Genomic DNA, 17,901 nt, shown 5'->3' with positions numbered 1-17,901 from the left:
GTCTTGTAAATTGCTGACCCGTCGCTCTGCTCCTGCTGAAGTCGCCACTTTACTTTATTATTTTTTTCCAACGATGCTCGCCGATGTGACATCATGCAGGGAAGTTTGAGTGCAGGTGCACAACGGCATGGACCGGTAACATGATAGCATTTCAGCAAGCACACAACAAAATGTACCTGTGTGTGTGTGTGTGTGTGTGTGTGTGTGTGTGTGTGTGTGTGTGTGTGTGTGTGTGTGTGTGTGTGTGTGTGTGTGTGTGTGTGTGTCCATGTGCCTGTGCACCTGTGAATGCATACTGGCGCATGAATAATACTGACACAGCTGGGATCCACCAGTCCCCCCCCAGCCAATACATGTATGTGTGTGTGTGTGTGTGTGTGTGTGTGTGTGTGTGTGTGTGTGTGTGTGTGTGTGTGTGTGTGTGTGTGTGTGTGTGTGTGTGCGCGGCTGCCAGCTGCACCCACTGTGCTGATCCTCAAAGCCGCTATCATATTCTGCTTGCATCATTTCACCGCAGTCGCACTGAGAGCATCAAACCCATGAACACATGCTCACTGTAACAAACCCATATTCACTCTCACATTCATGCGCATAATCACTTTCTTACACCCATTCACAGATATAATGATCACATATCATGGGTGTTTTAAGCTGTTTGCTATTAAACATTTGAGTTTCTGGAGTGCATGTTTTTTTTAGGCGAGTTGCAGTCGCCCCTTCTGTTAAAAGTAGCTACAGAACGCCAAAGGTTTTGTCATGTTGAATCAAATGGTGAATGTTTAAACCGCTGTGGTCAGTTAGTGCTGCAGAGGGACTTTTGAGGACAGCCCTGAATGACAAGCGTCTCCAAATAACCATCCATTATTCTCAAGAATGTCTGCAGAGGTCAAAATAGTTCTTTAGACTGTGGGTCAAGACTGACTTCAGGGCCCTCGGATGCAGCCAAGTTTCCCCCATGAAAAGGTCGACTGTCACACAGCCCCATAAAGACAGTGACAAGTAGCTGTGAGATGAGTAAAAAAGGCTTCAAACTTTATCTCTACGACAGACAACTGGTTTTGGCTTGAAAGAATGCGTCTTGTTGTAAAAATGACGTCACATTCTTGTTGTAATCGGAGCATCTCAGGAAAAAAGAAAAACCTGGAAAGGTTGGTGGGAGGCCCTTTGTGAGTTACTATTAATGTTGTATGGTGATTATTTTTAATGTCTAGACCATCAGCAAGAAGATTGACTATCCGGTGCCACTGTGTCGGATTCTGGTGAAATCAGATGAAATCATGCAGGTTCACCAGAAAACGCCTTCAGCTCAACTCCGGGCCGTATTGCTGGACCCGCTGGAGGGAAGGGAGGCACGGGAGAACCAGAACCAGAACTGGAACCGCTAGGGGCAGACTGTTAGACCCTGCTGCAGTAAAATTGAAGGTTTTCTGAAGGGACTCTTGTGCTCGGAGACACTACCGATTCTGTCCACAGGGACCGCCAAAGCTCAACTTGTTGGAATTTTAAGTTAATTTAACAAAAAAAACTTGAACATGATTCAGGACTTTGTTACATAACCAAACCATAATCTAGAGCAAATTGCACACTGCTTTCAAATGTAAGAACTGCAAATGCAATCTTCTTACAGGTGTAGAGGGTAGAGATACAGGATTGCTGAATGATTGACATAGACAAGTGAAAACAAAACTCTCACGAGAAGTTTATACGAGACAAATCCCTTCCAGCCATAACTGGACAAACTTGTAGCATTTGCTGTCTGCCTCTACAGGCGAGCATAGAACGAGGCTTCTCTCCAGCTTTAGTTGCCATGCCCAGATTCCAATTGGCTGCTATCATGGAATAAATCCCAGCATCTTGATTTAGAAACTAGATGAAACACCAGATTTTTAATCCGAGAGGAGTGTAATGTGTTTGGATAGAGCTCAGCTAGAGGACTATAATCAGAATAATTATTCTGGTCTCCCTCCAGCTTCGGGCCTTTTAGCTAATGACAGACGCAAAAGTAATGGCTGCGTTTCAAGCTGTCTGTTTTGCATGAGATGTGTGTGCAAATATTGCATGTGTGTGTGTGTATGAGAGATTGACATTTACAGACTGGTTGAAAAATGAAAAAAAAGGTACATTTCTGATTATTTTCTGAAATGCAATGCTATGCTAAGAGGTGCTGGTGTTTTACAGCTATAAGATAAGATAAGATAAGATAGATAAGATAAGATAATCCTTTATTAGTCCCGCAGCGGGGAAATTTGCAGGCTTACAGCAGCATAGAGTAAAATATTGCTTGTTGTATAGAGCAAGAGAAGAAGATAGCAGTGCTGAGAGCCACATGATAACAGACTCACGCACAACTTCAATCTGCACAGCGTAGTCAAACATCATCAACAGCTTTCAAATGTTGATTCTCATTTATCTCCAAAAACAGAGAACCAGATCTGTCGGTTTCTCGCCGTGTGGAAAAAACATCACTCCTCAGATATGAATGCAATTCATCACAAAACTGAAATCAATACGCAATGTTATCACCTTCTGGAAGCCTGCGTGCATGCGGCGAAACATGTGCGCAACAGAGTTGTTTGTCCGCCGATCAATAGGCCTTTATTCATGCCCTGCACATTTCACACCAGAGCCAATTCAGACGGCGCTTTATGGTATTGACGGTATTGTCTCAGGGTCCCCCTTGCAACACCGCAACACAGCGGAATCCATTTCGAGCTGTCATTTTCTGGTTGGAGCGAGCTCAATCATCTCCGCGTACTAAGCAGGAGGAGTTGGCTGCAGAATGATAATAACGATAGCACAATTGGCGATGAGTACGATTCCACAGCGCCACTGCTTTTATCACACAACAATGATTAGCGTGAGGTTACGACGTCGGAAGCGTGGCTACGGACGGAGCAACACGTTGTTTCCGTTGTTGCTGCAACTACTTGGAAAAAAAATCCATTTCTTCTTCTTTAACAAGAGAAAATGAGTTAGTGCTCTCTGCATACAGAGCAGGCCGATCAGCTGTGTGGTAATAATGATAGCATGATGATGATGATGATGATGACTGGTGTTATACAGGAGGGGATACCACAAAGAATGAATATTAATGATTTGGTTTAATGTTTTGCAGATGATGAAGGTGTTTGAGGCACTCAGAGTTATGCAGATGATGTTGATGCTGCTGTAAATTTGATTGCACTGCTGCGAACACTTTTCTTGTTTTGCAAACAAGTTAATCCATCCTTCATGTTAATTAGATTTTTTTTTTTTAGGGGGAAAGAAACTGAGAAAACTCTGTGTTCTCAAAATCCTTCTTGATTTACAGACAGGCTTTGTTGCATTTTTAAAAAGTCTTCTTGATTTTTTGAGCAACATATTGAGCATTGTTCTAGTCTTTTGACGACTTGTTTTCATAGAAAAGAGTGAAGTGCCTCTGCTTTCTAAGAAAAATGTGAAACTAAACACAACATATGTTTTCAATTCATCATGTGGATAGTAATATAATAGAGCTATGTTGGAGTTGAAAGCAGCATTACTGACGTAATGTATAGATGTCTCCAGTATAAAAGGTATCCAATATTTGAATTTCTAGTTGTTAAAGTGTAAAAATTGTATATTTAGGCTATATCCTATGATGTCAGACTGCTTTCTTCAGTTTTCTCTTTCACCCTTCACCCGTTGAATGCTCGTACAAATCACAAATGTTCATTTCCAGTGGCGCCCTGCTTCACAGTGACACAGGGGAGCTGCTCTGTACAACCACTCAGCGCCACCACAGGCCCTGAGCCGCTCCACTGGGACGGGCCCGGGTTAAGTAGCTCGCTCTCGGGCTTCTCACTGGTATTTACTGATGGAGCATGTCCTGTTCATTTCCCTGCCCAGACAACACCTCAGGTGAACTGGGAATTCAGTGGAAACATAAAGGCAGTGGCTCCCATTACCAATGTCCTCAAAAACCATTAGTGACCAACTATAACTCTCCGTCTTTCGATCGATGCTGCTGCAGACACTTAACGGAAGTCTTAAACACGGAGATGTTCTGCTGCACACATTTGTGACATTTTGGTACAAAAATGTATTGGATTTTTACGCCATCATAGCCATGAGAAAGTGAAGTAGTTTAAATAGCAAAGAAGTCCATGCTTGTGGGAGTGGAGGATAAACAGCACAAACAAACACAGGACTTTCACACAGGAGACCGCTGTTAATGTCCCATATGGCAGAATATCAAAAGGTAGCTTATTTTACCATAGTATTTCTATATAACTACTTACTACTAAATACTTCTTTAAATCCAAACCACAATGTTTCCCTAAGCCTAACCAAGTACTTTATTTGTGTAGGTAATCCTAAGAAAGTTAACCTATGTTGGAAGTTTATTTTGAAAAGAGACTGTATGCATGTGACAAGTGGAAACTGTACTTTCCTGTGAGTATGGAAGTTTATTTTGAAAATACACTACATAAGCCCTGAGTAGGAAACTGAAGCTAGAGAGGTATCCAGACCATCATAGTTAACTGACCAAGCTGAGGTATTTGACGATTTGGGAGCTAGAACGTGTTGTTATTGTAGCGGTGGAGCGAACACGATGTTACAGTAACCGCTTCAATCAAAGCTGTGATTCTGCAGGTGGTCGTAACCGTTAGAGACACAGTCCAATACACAAAGGGTCTCAGCTTAACACACTTGCCATGTCAGCAGTATCACGTCAGATGTCCAGATATATGAAAACAATCGACAAAGTGAAAGCAAGGAACAAATGCCACTCTGATTTGTGTCTTGGGGTTTCCTTTCGCTGTGTCCAACGTTTCTTGGTCTGCAATATTGTGGTTGTACACTCAATAAAAGAAAAGAAAGTTTGCTTGGAGCCCCTAAAGTTTACCAGTAACATCATTCTTGCCATAAAGTACATAAAATAATACCTAAAAAACACTGGCTGTTTATCTCAATTAAATGATGTCAGGCAATGCAACACTTTTTTTCTGTGTTTGTAATCATTTCTGGACAATAATGCAGTACGGCTGAACAGAGGCATGAATCCTATTTAATATAAATATCACTTTTGTGTTGATTTAGTTTAATATTGAAAGCAATACCTCATGGTGACATGTTATATTCATGCCGTGTGCATCGGATTTGTCAAAACCAATGAGGTTGGACACCTCTATTCCAGACATAACATCTCCTCTCGAGGTTTGCTGTTGTTGTGATGGGATGTGATGTAAACCGTAATGAATCGGGACTTGTTTCTTGTGCACGTATCATTGAGACTGCAGTCCGTCCACTCGCTGCTCATACATCATGGCTGCATGGTGAAAGTCTTAACAAGCACAAACTAGCTGCGGGCGGCTGTACTGTACATCCAGGAAGCGTCTCGCTGAATTTAGAGCAGTACTGGCGAAGTCAACACATGAATTATATATATTTTGTATTTATATTTTACTCGCTCCAGTCATGGTTTACTACAGTGCAGTTATGAGAGAGTGGGATGCAATAAATTTGGGGTGGGCAACAAGAATATTGTTTGAAAATGCCAAAAAAATCTGTTCGGTATTTGTGCTGGAACGCTGTGAGCCTGCTGCTGTTCTGTTGATGTGGTTATTTAACGGTTTGGAAAGTTGGAAGCTCGTTGTGGAGAGTTTATTAGAAAGAATATCTGATATCTTCACATGCATTTAGAGGTTAAAAGAGGTTCGTTTAAGTTGCTAATGTTTAAATTTGCATACAATATGTATTTATGCTCTTTTTACAAGCCAAACAATTTCTATTTTCTTTCACTTGTGTCCTTTCTGATAAATATCCCGACACAAACAAGCCTCCTCGTAATCTCTCCCCTGCATCGTTACACACACAACATAATGAGATACACAGTACATTTAATTAACACATCTAATCACATCATCATCACAATGTCTTTGAACTCTTTGCTCTTTAATAGATCGTTATTACATGTGATTAATCTAAATTCCTCCTCTCTCTCTTTTGCAGACCTGTGTCGCCCTGCAGAGGAGAAAACCTCAACGTACCCGACACCAGTAATGAGCTAAAGGTGCGTTCTGACATTTATATTTCCTATGATTTGTGTGTTTTCTGATCTTAAAATCCACGCCGATGGCACAGCCTTTAGGTGCAATTTGAGGTTCGGTGTCTTGCCGACTGGAGGAGCCGGGGATCGAACCGCCGATCTTCCACAAAAGGCCTGTGAATTGGCATTGACACATCAGGCCCCTGTTTCCTGTTTAGCATTCAGTTTGAACAGCTCAACTCTTTCAGAGAGTGACTGAGAGTGATGGGTGAAAGCACACAGAGAGCTTTATCTCCAATTCTTTCATTCCTTCTTTTCTTTCATTACATAATTATTTCTGTCTGTGTTGTTTATCCGCTTTTCTTTATTCCCCTTTTGTTGCCCCTCTCTCTCTCTCTCTCTCTCTCTCTCTCTCTCTCAGTAACAATCTCCGTCCTTCATGGTTAATAGAAAAATTGTTTAGCTTGTATTTGCCTACAGCAGCGTGTTAAAGAGGACTTGTAAAAATGCATATTTAATATGATCTCGTGCCTGAAAATGCGGCTTACAATGCATTTGCCCTCTGGGCGCGTGTTCCCAAAGTCACCGTATCGCGCACCTCACATCTCCCATACTAAGCATTTTTCTTTTTTTTCTTTTTTCTTTCATTCGCCTGGAAAAAGTTGGATAGATTAAGGGCAGATCTAATCGATCCTGAGTGTGCTTATCGGTGGCTGCCAGGCTGACGAGCCGATTCCAGAACAGCGTATTCTAATCCTTCGACTGCGAGCTGCAGAGACTGGAGAAAGACAAATAGGTAGAGAGACTCAGAGACAGGAAGTCAGACAGGAAACTACAGGAAAAAAATGATAATCTTTGAAAATTCTAAATTTGAAAGAAGTGTCGGGTGTGGAAGACAACAGAAGAGTAGATTACACGGATAAATTCAGGCACGAAAAAGTAAAAATGAAAAGTATTATTTAGTATATTTGTATTAACAATTTAAAATACCAAGGATCATAGCAAGACTCTTGATTCTGTGTATGCAAACATACTGTAATGTGAGTTGCAAAAGCAGCATGTATAAGATAAAATAAGATAATCCTGTATTAGTCCCACAGCTGGGAGATTTGCAGGATTACAGCAATACAGTGGATAGTACAAACAAACAAGAGACTTAAGTACAAAAAAAAAAAATCAAAACAAGGAAAAATAACACAGTAAAGGTATAATAAAAAAATAAAAAAATGTATATATACATATACAGTATATTCCATGTCTGTCTACCAGAGCGATGTATTTGTTTTGAGAGAATCATCTGCACTAAGTGACGATAAAAGTCACTTAAAGATATTAAGTATACGTTATCAGAGGCTTAAATGTTGTCCTTTAAAAACTCATCAGTCGGACATGAACGAGGATTTAAGCTCCCGCTCCATCTGTTTTTTTTATGCCAGGATTATTCTTTGAAATGTGTCCTCGTTGACTTCCATCGATTACGCCTGTAACTTGCCGTGAATCTTGGTTTCAAAGGGGGGTTGGCTACGCGGCGTGCTGATTGGATGTTTAACCTTTTTGACCTCCGAATGGGCAATCTTAGAGCATATCCTATAATAGGAGGCATTCATTCAGATGACCTCTTCTGTCGGCGCGACAACTCGGCGGCATGCAAACTGACAGCTCCTGTGTGTGTGTGTGTGTGTGTGTGTGTGTGTTTCTTTGATTTGTATAAAAAGAGATAGGGAGAGACGGAACAAAAGTGCTCATCAGTCTCAGATTAGTGGCTTCTGATCGTCACACGTTGCTGCAGAAAGAAAGCAACAGATCCATTGTTGTGTGTTTATGTGGCTGTATGTGCATGCATTTCTTAGTTGTTTATATACCATGCATCCATTCTTTCCCTTTGCTCGTTGTGTTTATTAATTAATCTTATCTGGCGGCAGAGCTGCAAACTTTAGCTGCACAATCCTCCACACACCGACTCCAGGGCTCAGTGTTCAGTTTTCACACTAGTTGTGTCAAAATGTCAAGAATTAGTTCCCATTCCCGTCGCTGCTACGTGCTTTGGCTTTGTTTGCATGCAGATCGTGCATCCAGCACATTTTATGCATCTTGTGTTCTGCATTAACTACACAGCAAGTGTTAATGCTTACATCAGCATCGTTGCGGATTAAGTTTAGCTGCAGTGAAACGATTCCAAAATGAGATTTGGAAGGGAGAAGTCCCCTGAAACTGCAGCGTGCTTCTGCCAAAGGTTTGTACCGACAAACATCAAATAGAATCAAAAAAATGCTGTTTACTGATCTGCTAATGATCTGATCTACTATGTGTGTGTGTGTGTGTGTGTGTGTGTGTGTGTGTGTGTGTGTGTGTGTGTGTGTGTGAGACGCTCACACACACACACACACACATCGCTTGTGGATTTGGGGGATGCTTGTTCCAAGTTTGGAGCACACTGGAATCTGGCAGCGGATGTGATTAAAAGGTATTAATTTATAATTATGCATTGATCGCGTGGCAGCTGAAGAATGAGTCGGAAAAACGTGATTTCAACACGCAGAGCTGTGATGGCAGATGAATGGATCCATCATCAAGGAGCTGGATATCAGCTGTCTTTGGATGAAAGGCCTTTACATATTGTCTCTTTATAAACTAGTTAAAAGTCCAAGCTCCATTTAATGTCGCACATTATGTCCTAAACCCACATAAAAATGTCAGACATTTGCAAAACATGAACATTTTGGAAAAGCAGAAAATGTGAAGTGCAGCAGTGAGAATTACCCCATAAAACTCAGTGGAGAGTGCAGCACAGCCTTTAGATAAGCCTTGCTCAAGAGCGTCAAGTCGGAGAACGGCGTTAAAAGTCGTTAACTATCAGGCTCATATATCTTCAAACATGTGACACTGATGGGTGTCTGGGAGGACAGATAAGGAGCAGGAATTAGGAAGGAGAAGATTCCTTTTCCAGAGATTTACACAAACACACACACAGAGTGAGTTTTAATGCCCTCTACCAGTATTGATTAGCCAGCAGTCTGACTGATTGAGAGCTAGATATATATTAAAAAAAAAGGAAACACATCAATAAAATACTGTGGAGAACCTGCAGAGACTTTTAAAGACACGGCCACTTCCTACTAACACCAACACAGAGGTCCACTGAGCTGCAGCATTGGTCGTGGTTACATCTGTCTTTGCAGTGCAACTTATTTCATCCGATCATGCCAGGACGCATTACCTGACAAATCTACATTCGGATCTTGATCGCATTGGGGTCTGATCGGCCACATGCCGAGGTGGCCTGGGTTCACTTTAAGTTTGGATGTCAGGGAGGTGAGGACGGCATGTGGACACAATCCGATCAATTAATCAAACGTAGATCTCCATCATCTTCCCGAGAAGCTGAGGAGAGCAAAGAGTAGAGAGGAGGAAAACTGGTACTGATGATGGAAACCAAACAGTTCCTGATTTTGCTGCTTCAAAATAAAAGCATTTAAACAACAAAATAACAGGGAACGTTTATTGTGAAGAATTACAGGGAAAAAGTGTTTAACCGCAAATTGGCGGAGCTTTGTTAGCTGCTGTTAACTAGTCTACTAGTCTACTAATACTGCAGGGAAGAAGAGTTATCAGCAAAAAAACATGGGACTTTTATTGTTAAAGAATTATAGGATATAAATTGTGTTTATAAACTGTTTTACAGACGCTCCTTTGACCACAAAATATGTCCCAGCAATATCAGGTCAGGCATGTTGCATTGAAGAGCACACATACGTGGACACAGCTGAGATCCAAAAACATTGAAAAGACAAGTGTTACCACGGCCAAAGACGGTTTGGATATCCAGGAAGTAGTCTGTAGTAACCCCCCCCCCCCGAAAAACCCTCCTGAGCTTGTAGATTCAAGGTTGTTTCTCTTGGAAGCTGGAAGTTAATAAATGTTCATGTCAGGAGTACAAAAATGAAAACATTTGAAAAAAACCAACATTTACTTTGTTATGATTGCTCTCTTCATAACTCAATTGCAGATTTAGCTTGTTTTCCCATATCCTAGCTGCACCCATCCCCATCCATCATCTGACACTGTCTTTCTGGGATATCGGAGGCTGGACTTTGTGTTCGCGTGCTATCGATTGCGTAGAGGTTGTGAGGCTGCAGTGGTGGAGTGTGATTAATCAGTGTTTCATTATTACCTGTCGATTGTGTGGCCACTTAAGAATGACAAAAAAAGGGGTGCTGGTTTTAAACTGTTGGTCAGGATGGTAGACGGGTAGATGAATCACCAGAAAGACGGTATGAAAAATGTCAAGAGGCTTCATATCAGGCATCTCTGAAACATCGGTCCTTTGATGGAGCCTTTCTGCCGCCATCACTTTTCTAGGATAACACACACACACACACACACACACACACACACACACACACACACACACACACTACAAACACACACACACACACACACACACAACTACAAATGTCGTCCGGACAATGTGGCTTTGATGCTTTTCTGCATGTCTTTTGTAATATTTGCAATGTCCTGGTTTAAGCTTACACTACTCTTGCACTCAGCCTTTTTCGCCGTCCTGAATAAGAGCATCAGCTTAAAGTGTAAAAAAAAGAAGAGGAGTGAAGGACATTAAAGCAGAAGTTTGAGACGCAGACTATTTCAGCTTTAGAGCACGTTCAACTGCACACACAATAAGTGTATTCTCTTCTTCTTTCTTCTGGACGGCGCGGTACTCCGTATGAGCAATAATGAAACTATTGTGTGGATTGACGCAGTAGAAAAAATTGAATAATTGCAGTCTCATTTCATTAAATATCTAGCAATTTTTAAAATCCTCCCTCTGACAGAGCTACCACCAGTATTAAATTAAAACTTACAATTGAATGTCACTGACAGATTATGTTTTTTGTTGCTGTTTTCGTGCCCTGGGCATCTTCAGAGATTGGCGAATTCAAATGGCAGCTAAAAAAATGAAAACTTCAATACCCGGGAATGTTGAAATGTCATGCCAGTAAACACTTCGGTTTATCAACCCTGTGGGGTTTTAAAGTCATTAAAAAAAAAAGGAGAGAAAGGCAAAAAACACCTGATGTGCAAATCCAGCTTCCCCTGGAAGGAGTGATGAGCTGCTGCCTCAAACTTTCTCACTTCCTGTGGTCAGAGAAATGAAGATACCAGAGACTCCAGAGTTTATTTTGGCAAATACAACGTCGTATTTAAGGGGGGCCTGGGGAAGTTCTTCCATGTTGCAGCCTGATTTTGTGTAAAAAAAAAAAAAAAAACGTCCTGGATGTTAACTCGTACAACAGGAACACAGGTGATGATCCTATCAGCAGAGCTTCAGGAAACGCGGAGTGATGAGATCAGGTGACTGTGTTTAATTTGAAAGCTTAAAGGGATCGACTATCGGGAGGAAATGGCATTTCAGAACGGAGGGAAATTGCTTCTTTTTTTTTTTTTGGGACGCAGCAGGAGTTATCCTCCAAGATGAGATTACAGGTTTGGCCGCCACCGAGCCACCTGCACTGGATTTATACTGGAACCAGAGACACAAAACGTTTGTGACCCACTTCTGTTTAATTGCTTTTTAAAACATAGACAATTATACATGGATCAAACAGGATGGATGGATGGATGATGGGTCTGTAAAAGTAATTTAAATGGTATTGAAATCACAGTATGGCCTGCTATGTTCTATTGGCAGGAGGCGCTGAGCTGAAAAGTTTGCCAAAATACTATTTAAATGAAATATTGTTCTGCTGCAGACCAAACAAAACATACTTGTCTTGCTACAGATCCCTGCAAGAATCACTCCATAGCGATCTTTATATGTTTTTTTTAATCAAAATGAGAATAAACCGCAGTTGCAATATCTCCCAAAATAATCACAACTAGATATATTCTTTTCAAAATGGAGCAGCTGTAATGGATGGATCGATCTTTTCCTTTTTTCTCACAGACTTTTAAAGATCAGATGAGACTTTTTTCCCCCCCTTATTCCTGCGTGTCGACCTTAGATGGATTTCATTTTAATTCTGCTCTACTCTGCGTTGGCCTTTATCCGAGACGCTGTGCTCTGAATTCATATTCTCTACTCCGCCTCGTTCGACTCTGCTCTTACTCTTCTTCCTCTCTTCTCCATTCCGATGCTCCGTTTTGCGGCGTCCTTCCCTCTTCTGTCTTTACATTTAGCTCTGCTCCGTGTGCACTAACCAGATGTTAATTTCCTATAAGCATCATCACACAGCTCACAGCCCTGCCGAGCAACAAGAAGAAGAAGAAGAAAAAGAGAGAGAGAGAGGGGAATGGAGGAGAAAGAATGGGCAGATAAATGTGTTTGCAGTGAGATTACCATGCATCATAAACCCATGAAGCCTGCGAGGAATCAGAGGGATGGAGGGGGGAAGAGACGGGGAAAAAGAAGGAATTCAACAAGAGGAGGACATGGAAAGAAGAGAAGGGGGAAAAAATGGATGAGGGTTAAACAGCATGCAAAAAAGGAGGAAAAAAGCCAAGATCAGGAGGGAGCAGTGAGAGAATGTCAGAAAGCAGTGATAGTGAAATACAGAGAGATAGAGGGAGAAGAAACAAATGTAAGCCCCGGAGGATTAACTCTCTCATTTCTCTATAGGGAAAGAATGGGGGAGAGGAAAAAAAGAAAAGAGGATTTCCACCTCCTATCCTCTCAGCCCCTCTTTGATATCTCTCTCTCTCTCTCTCTCTTTTCCATATTCTAATATCTTTAGTCTCCATTCATCATGTTGGAACAGACTCGCTGAGCTCGCTAAAGCATGAACACACATGGTTAACCTAGCCGGACACAAATCCCTCTCTGTTGCTCCCTTTCTTCCTCTGGCTCCCATGCTGCTTTGCAATTTCCCGTTGATCTCTTCATTTCAACAGTCAACGCCGTCCGTTCTTTGTCTCCTCGTAATTCAGCTTGTTTGCGGTGGACTTTTAAAGAGGCTGCATGAATTCCCTTTTTTTTTTTTTTTTTTTTTTTTTTTTTACCTGCCTCTTTCTTCTCCGTCTGCGTCGGTTTTGGCAGCAGTGCGACTGTTGCACGGGGGGGCCAATAAACACACAACGGCGCTCATCATTGTTGTGGTCGGTTTAATGAGCTTTGCTAATACGATGAACGGGCTTCCCCGCTGATCGGTTAATGGCGCATTCGCTGGTCCTCAGCAGTGTGGAGATTCACAGTTTTTCACAGTTTGCACGTGGAAAAAAGCGCCGGACTGGAGGATGTAATTACTAATGTCATGAAATTTGAGTGGTTTTATAGAAGAAATATAGTGGAAAAGCAACGAAGACACATTCAGCAGATGATTAAGTGTTTCCATGAAATCACCCTCAGACACACATTCGCTTTTTACTAGTTTTTAAAGGTCGTTTCATTGGCTGTATTCATTCTTTAACCTCTGACCTCTAACTGTAAAAAGTTAGAAGGTGCTCGCTCTGCAGCTCCTCCTTATTGGCATAGTTTGATTATGTTTTAATCACCTTGTAACCATGGTTCAGAAACGTTCTTTACAATAAAGTTATTCAAATTAAAATCTACCACTTTAGCTTCTGATAGAGACTTTAAAGGGACAGTGGGTAGGATTTGCTAGCATCTAAAAGGTGAGATTGCAACCAACTGAACATCCCTCCACTCACTACTTCTTTTTTCTAAGACCGTGGTAACGTGAGCTCCGAGTGTAAAGTCGTGGTAACGCCGCTCACCTCGCTCAGAGGTCATCGCCACCATCATAACTCTTCTTTAGGAGGAACGGAAGTCACACAGCGGCTGGAGGCACCACGGTTTTACACTCTGCAGCTCACGTTACCTCGGTGTCAAAATGCGTGTAGAGAACTACGGTGGCCTTCAGGTAAACTAAAAAATAGCGAAAGTCTCATTCTAGAGCCAGTGTTTGGTTTGTCCATTCTGGGCTACCGTAGAAACGCGGTGGTGCAACATGGTTGACTACGTGAAGAGTACCTGCTCTGTATGTAGATATGAAAGGCTTATTGTAAGCTAACAAAAACACAACGATTTTTAGTTTCAGGTGATATTACATCAATGAAAACATAGTTTGGAAAGTTATATTCCATCTCTGCTTATAGATCCTGCACGCTGGCCCTTTAAGAAGACTTTTCAGTACCTGATAGAAAGAAAGTGATGTTTTAGTATGGCCATAACTAGATGTGCTTTTCCTGGAAGCATCAGTGGTTCAGCTTGGTTTTGTTCCTACATGCGTGGGGATCACAGTGCAGAGTTTGTATGCTTCCACGCTGCTGTTGAAGTTGCGTAGAGAATAAACAGTTCCACAGCTGTGGCGTGAAACAGGTTTTAAAGAGAATCTCACTGCAGCAGCGACTCTCCTCTCCCCTTTTTGCCTCGTCTTCCCTTCACTCCAGTTCTCCACAGCAGCTGCTCTACTTTCTCCCGTTTCCTCTTTCTTCTTATCTGTTTTCTCATCCCTCCTCTTTGTGATTTTGTGGTCATTTTTTTTTTCTTCTTGTTATACTTTATTCCTGCATATATGGCTTCATTTTATTGCAAAAATTGGTGGCGGGGCTGATATTTTGGAGATTCTTATGACTTGTATGTAAAGTCGTTTAAATGTTGCTTTCTCTCAATCTACAACAATCTACACTTTATCACCGGAAACAAGGAATACAGATCAGCCCGAGCAGAAGAATCACAATTCTTGCCATGTCCACGTAGCCTGTATAACCTTTTTTTTTTTTAAGAGGTACTTTGCACATAAGATCCGGCCACAGTGTGCTCATGGCGACCTCACAGACTTTATTGCAGGAGCATAAATCCGTCTTTACATTTTTCTTTTTGTGGTTATGTGGCCTCTCTTTCTCTCTCTCTCTCTCCTACCTTTTCTTCATTTCTTTGTGGTCGTCCGTCCCCGAGCCTTTAAGAATCTAAAGTATTTTATTTTTCCTTTAGCCTCAAATCAATTCCAGACGCCACCGTTTCCTGCCCCCCCCCCCCAACACCCCCCACTTCTCTCTCGCTTTCTCGCCCTCCCTTAGGGGCTATAGACCAAAACCACACTCAAACACACACAGAAAGAAACTGAGTGAAAAAGACAGAGTGAGCAGCAAAGAGAGTCTCAGGTTTTGCTTTCTTTTCCAAACTCCCCCCCCCCTTTCTATTCCGGGAATCTTATGATTGATTGAGCGGCGTCTTTCCCCCGACGATTTCAACCGTTTCTCTCCGAGCGTTTCTCTCCGAGCGTCCGTCCCGTCGTCGCCGCCATCCGTCTTTTTATCTCCCTCCCTCTCAGATTAAAAAGGTGCGGTGGCAGTGTCGTGAATCCCCGGTGATGGAGAGGGCGAGAACGACTGTGAACTCTGAACCCCGGCAGATGTCCCCCCCCCCCCATGAGTTTGGTTTTTGAAGTACTTCATTCATTACCCATGTTGCGGATGTGTACTCACATGTAGGGGGGAAAACCGTGATGAATGACTCTGGACGTGTTTCAAAGCGGCGAAAGATAAAGTCTGGCAGCTTCAGAGGGTCATGAGCGGTTTTCCTCAGTGGGATAAACAAGAATGGAAAGATAAACCACATCCATATTTATTTTCCATTCCTAAGTATATTCTAAACGTCTGTGCCGGTAATTACAGTGTCACTCCAACGCTGTAATGCAAAGCTATAATTGCTCGGATGGATCCTTCTGGACTGTGAAGTGAAGATGGAAAAAGAGGGGGAGAAAAACCGACAATGTAAATAACAGAGAGGGACGAAGGGAAGGACGGAGGGATAATTAAAGAGCCAGTTAATTAAGGACACCCTTCACATTATTAAGGATCTCATTCAGGTCAATAGCCAGTGAATTCTAACAAAGTCGTTAGCACAAGGCTTTTACAAAACATTGCCTCTTTTTTTTCTTTTTTTCAATTTCCACACGTTTAATTCTAGCGTTGGCCATTTTTTGGAGATTGCTCGTCATAATTAAAAAACGAACGAGTTGGTCTTTCCAATTATCAGGGGAGAAAGAAAGGTCCCAACAGTCGCAGAGTTGAAGTCAAGGGAGATGGCATTCCCGTACGAGCCAGTAGCCAATGAACAGTGGTCCGCGGTCTCATTGGAGCTTCATTGTTTTTCGCCTGGAGCTTAACGGCGTCTCATCAGCCCGCCCGTTGTTTTTACCGTCTACTTCGGCCGCTCGTTATGAAGAACACGGAGAGAGCTGATTGGTTTGGTCATCAACTTGTTTTCAGCTCAGAGGATTTCCTTCTGAATTAAAAGGCCAAATGAGGACAAACATGCGCCCCCATTAACGGCATTGTTTATGTTTCCATTAAGTTTCACTGCAATGAAAACAACATTTCCCATTTAATATACAACGTGGAGCAACAGTTACATTTTTTGGGGGTAATAATAGAATAAGTCTTTCTGTAAAGGCTGCGTGATTGTGGGCAAAACTTTAAGTACTATTATTTTGATCAATATTGAGATCCCACGAATACTTCAGTAAAAGTTTTTCACAGAATTTTTCTGTGAGTTTAGGAAGCGCTTGATATGATTTGTTGCCGAGTTTTCTGAAACCGTCAATATTGCAGTCGGTCCTGTTCCTTTAATTGTTGGAAGCCCAAATCAGGATCCGTTTATTATTCATTAACTGTGCAGCCCTACTTTCTATCAGAGTACAGCTGCCAAAAACATTAATTTCAATATTTAAGTTCTGTGAAAAAGAGCTGTGTACATGAAGTATACTTTAAAATAGTTGAACCATGCAAAGACAAAAGCCATTTCTTCAAATACTAGTTTTATGTTGCAACTAGTCTGTTAAAATGCATGATATGAAGTTATGAGGCAGCCGTCTTTATAGATGAACTCTGGTCAAAGTAAATAAAACAGTAAAGAAATACTGGTCCAACGATATTAAATAGTCACAACACATATTTGCCAAATTATTTAAAAAAAACAACTAAAACATCTCTGCCTCATTAGCAGAAAGAATTGTTCTGATTGCACATAATTCCCCACAATTATACAAGTATTATTTCCACACTAATTAGTGTGATTCTCAGTAATTGAGGATGCTAATCATAATGAGCAAAACAAAAAATGTTCTGGAAAACACACATGTAAACAGAGTTTATTTTTTTATGAAATAAAGTATTTTAAACAGAATTAGACTTCCCCAACACAACAATGGCAGAGTTAATTAGGCGTATCTGAATGCAACAAATGAAAGTTTGTGTGTGCTGTCAGCATATTGTTTGTGTCTCTTCATTATGGACTTTGTGTATTTAGCATTCTTCACATTAACGCAACATGGCACGGATGCTTTTGTTGTAGCAATGTTGGAGAAGTTACCTGTTACTGATTACTTTCTCGGAGTTGTGATGGCGTTACTGTAATTATTACTCAGATATAAGTAATTGTGCTACCTATTATTTTTGAATCCCACAAATGGATGTATATTAAAACACAAAGTACACAGATGGACAGAAAAAATGAAGTGACCTGTGAAAAACGTAGGCTATAACAAAGAAAGCACAGCTTGTATTCGGGTCTTTTCCTGAAATCATCGGCCTGTTTCCTCACCGTTCAGAGACGTTATTTACCAAAAGTGTTTCCTCTTTCCAGGATAAGTGAGTCCGTGTCAGCTCTCAAGGATTCTGCTGCTTGAACACCAGCACATCAGTTGATGCTTTTGTGTTTCCAAAGAGGAAACAGATTTGCCTCACTGAGGAAAAAATCCTCTTCAGACTCCGTCAAAAAAAAATCGATCAGAAAGGTCTTTGACACAAAGAACGTTACCTTCAGAGAGCTGGAGAACAGAGGAAAGGTTTTGTTGTGACAAACGGCAGTTAATGATTTTTAACGGTACTACACTGTTATATCATCAGTCAGCATTGCATACTAACATACTATTCATACTAAGAATGATGCA

The 17,901-nt window shown here is 41.4% G+C and overlaps 1 protein-coding gene across 1 annotated transcript in view; it reads left to right on the top strand.

Annotated features, from left to right (window-relative positions):
• The window catches only part of cdh11 (cadherin 11, type 2, OB-cadherin (osteoblast)), an 87,064-nt gene that overhangs the window by 33,007 nt on the left and 36,156 nt on the right, over nt 1-17,901 (top strand). The window contains exon 2 of the mRNA XM_054599976.1: nt 5,974-6,034. The gene's annotated coding sequence lies outside the window, so the exon portion shown is untranslated. The remainder of the gene's footprint in view (nt 1-5,973; nt 6,035-17,901) is intronic.

This window comes from Anoplopoma fimbria, chromosome 6, assembly GCF_027596085.1.
Source record: "Anoplopoma fimbria isolate UVic2021 breed Golden Eagle Sablefish chromosome 6, Afim_UVic_2022, whole genome shotgun sequence".
Taxonomy (NCBI): domain Eukaryota; kingdom Metazoa; phylum Chordata; class Actinopteri; order Perciformes; family Anoplopomatidae; genus Anoplopoma; species Anoplopoma fimbria.
The sequence above is the reverse complement of the archived record's forward strand: the minus strand, read 5'-3'. Positions and strand labels throughout refer to the sequence as shown.